Source organism: Sarcophilus harrisii, chromosome 3 (genome assembly GCF_902635505.1).
Source record: "Sarcophilus harrisii chromosome 3, mSarHar1.11, whole genome shotgun sequence".
Lineage (NCBI taxonomy): Eukaryota > Metazoa > Chordata > Mammalia > Dasyuromorphia > Dasyuridae > Sarcophilus > Sarcophilus harrisii.
Window position 1 is genome coordinate 533,186,755 of NC_045428.1, and position 3,726 is coordinate 533,190,480.

Sequence of the window (3,726 nt, forward strand, 5' to 3'; positions counted from 1 at the left end):
AAAAAAATGTAAAGATAAATTTTTTTCTAATGAAATACATTTTATTGATATGCTTTGCTTTTAATGTCTAATTTTTTTCATGTATTTTCATCCCAGAATATTATGCCATATCAAAGAATATTTCAAAGAAAATAGAAACATTAATCAATAAAATGGATGAATACATGCAACAAATATGAAAATATATGTCTATATGTCTACAAAGAAAATGAACAAAATGTCTCTTTGTGTCTTTATAGATGCTTCCCAAAGCGATGAATAATGAAACACCAATGAGTGGCACATAGAAGATAAGCACAGCACAGATATGGGAAACACAAGTGTTGAATGCTTTTAGTCAACCCTCTTCAGAAGCAATGGACACTATTGTGTTTAGAATAAATGCATAGGAAATGAGTATAGAGAGTGAATCTGAACCTTTAGTGAAAATAACAGCAATAAGACTCATAAAGGCTATTGACACAGGTGCTGGCACAGGCAAGGCGCATGATATCCTGGTGGAGACAAAAGGAATGGGACAGGATATTGGAACAGAATAAAGGGAGTCGCTTGATTAGAAAGGGTACAGGAAAGACCACACAGACTGCCCTTGTAAGGATGGCTGCTCCTATTCTACAAACTACCCCACTGGTAAGGATGGTGCCATACCTTAACGGGTTCCGTATAGCTACAACTCAGTCAAAGGCCATGGCCACCAGCACTCCAGGCTCAATGGCTGAAAAAGTGTGAATGAAATACATCTGGACCAGGCAAGCATCAAAGGCAATAACTTTATAGTCAAACCAGAAGATTCCTGACATGGAAGGCAAAGTGCAGAGAGCCAATCCCAGGTCTGCGAGTGCCAGCGTGCACAGGAAGTAGTACATGGGGATGTGCAGGGATGCTTCAGATTTGATGGTAGAGATGATGATGCCATTGCCTAAGATGGCAATAGAATAGATGAAACCCAGTGGGAGTGCTATCCAATAATACTCTTTTTTTAGTCCAGGGATTCCTGTCAGGACAAAGTAGAGGTGCTGAAAGGAGTGATTGGTGGCTAATTTGGGCAGGATCAGTAAAGAGGAAGCTCTTGTAGCATACTCAGCAGCAATCTCCTGAAAAATGGTGCAGAAACAAGAGCATAGGTAGAACACCTCTGGGCATGTGTTAAGTGGTCAGGATTGCTCTGGACACTATGACCTATCACCAAGAATGTTGTTCTCCAGTATCCAGGTATAGCTGCTTATGGAAGGGCACCTGTATTTTAAATAATTAAGAATAGTTACGATAGGTATGATTTTTGAAAACCACACAGGGAGCTCATTTCCTGGTGACTGTTAATCTTCTTTACTATGAAGTGTACAAACACAGCAATTTTACCAAGTAATTGTAGACATGGAATCAGTTGGCTTTCAGGTTAGGCTGGGGTGGTAAAAAGTGAGGAGGAAAAAGGAGAAAAAATGTGGAAACGTGGGTTACCCTGAGAATCAATCAAATTAACAAGATCTTAATTCATGAACTCCATCTGCTATTGCTTCCTCCCTAAATTACCTTGTACGTATGGATAATTGTGGATGTGAAAGTTATTTAGTGCAATAGTGTATAAACAATTTGAAGGAAGGGAAAGTCTTATTTACTGTGCATACAATTCCTAACATAGTGTCTATCTTCCACTGACTTTCCTAGTATTTATAAATTTCTTAGCATTTTCACCATATAGGAATATAACAATTTAATGTTATTGAATCTATTATGATTTGTTTCCTGTTTATCTTTTCATAAAATCTTCTCTTTAATCTTATATTAAAAGTCAAATGTTGTTTTTACTTTTGATCCTTCCATCAGGAATATTTGAACCTTCTCTCTTTCATTAAATATTTATTTTCCATTTGAAGGATTATATTTAGTATTGTGCACTGAAAAGAGTCTTGGCTTTGGAGTAACGGGAGTTTGGTTCAAAACTCATATCTGAATTTAATTATTTGTGTGACTCCTAAAGAGTACTAAGTTTATGCTTGTTCATTAGTTTCTTTTTCAGTTGGTAGTTGTAAAAGGGCTTCACACAAAATAAGTGCTTAGAAACTATAAGATGCTCTCTCAGCTCAAGGTGTATCAGAGGCTATTATTAATCTAAATCTCTTACACTGAAAAAGCCTCATCATCTGAATGAAACTTTTTATTTTATCATCAATGGGGATACTCTGAACACCTATTTAATGAATTGGGGTTTCACATTAAGACCTAATTTTTTTTTGTAGAGACGAAACAAACACTAACACTATTGATTTTAAGACATTTTAGAACTCTTGGATGCTACATCTGGTATTACTCTGCATTTAAATTATCCATGTAAGGTTTAGAACAGCTGAGGTTTTGATCAAAATAAGAAGTAGCACCTCTGACCTGAGGGGTGTGAGGGAAACTTAGGGAATAAAAATATACCTGCTTCAATTAGTAAAGAAAATAATCTAGTGTTATGTCATAGATTATTGTAAAGGGCTGAAACTTTGAATAGGTGCACTTGAATCAGACAACGGAGCACTAAGCTAATTACCTATTGGACAATGACTCTATTAGCAGATGTTTGGAATTGCTCCTTTCTCAGTTAATGCTGGCTCAATGTTTGGAGTTAAGAAAGTTGTAAGTAAAGATTAGGGGGTGGAGTGACAGAGGCGAGAAAACTTCACTTTTTGCCAGGACAAAGAGGAGAAAGGTTGGTCATGAGCCTGTGACATTTTGTTTGTCTCCTTCACTTTTACTAAAGTACCAAGGACTTTTACTTATCCTGACTCCAGCTGTTATTGAGGCCTCCAGGGAGCTAGCCCAGACTTTACAGATTATTTTCTTTACTGATTAAATTTTCTGAATTTCTGAAAATTCTTAAACTCTTCCTTTTATCTGATTATTCCTCAAATCTAATCCCAACACCTGAGCTATCCTACAATTAATTGAAGCAACACTTGCTTCTTAGCCTTAGAGGCTTCTGCAAGGCTCTTTGTCTGTCTGATTTCTAGATAATTTCAGTATAGGTAGATGAAATGGGTTGAGACTCACAGAAAATATGAAATAGATGTTACTAATATTAGTGGAGAGAGTGCCAGCCTTGGAGAAATCAGAGAACTTTCATATTTATTTAAATGATTTACTCATATGAGACTGGCTAGTTGGATATTCCTTCCCCTGACCTTGTTCCATTTTTATAATTATAGTACCTTTGGTCCCCTCAGACCTAAGGCATATGAACTGAATTGAAATGTTTGGTAATTGTTTGAGTAACTATACTATGTATATATTTTTGTCAGTAACCTTTTTTCTTCCATGATATGCGTGGTTTCTATTGATAGGAAATAGTAGTTCCCTTGTCCTTAAAATGTCTTCCCCAAATCCTTAGTACAACTTCTGCACATAGTATGATTCTGAGGACACAAGGCAACATAAAATAATGAGAAAATGTCCTTCAGGAAAGAAGGGAAATTGAGTGTTGAAAGGCCTTTATAAGTCTTCATAGTCTTTGAATTCATCTTTCTTGACTGAGGCTAAATTATAATAACATCTGGCTTTGATACATCCTCAAATGCATCATGGGTTCAGATCAGATGACTAGAGACTACAAAACTCTCATCTATACATTTCTGTCCTTACTCTGAGCTGCTAGATCCCAAAGAGTTAAAGTCAAGGCTTTAAATTGTTCTCAGTTTTGAGTATTTACCAGAAGGCATTCCCCTTGGGAGATAGCTCATTGTTTAT

General features: G+C 36.3%; 1 pseudogene; it reads right to left on the reverse strand.

Moving 5' to 3' along the window:
- Positions 1 to 233: 233 nt before the first annotated feature.
- LOC100928801 lies at positions 234 to 1,637 on the reverse strand (annotated as a pseudogene).
- Between the last annotated feature and the right edge of the window lie 2,089 nt (positions 1,638 to 3,726).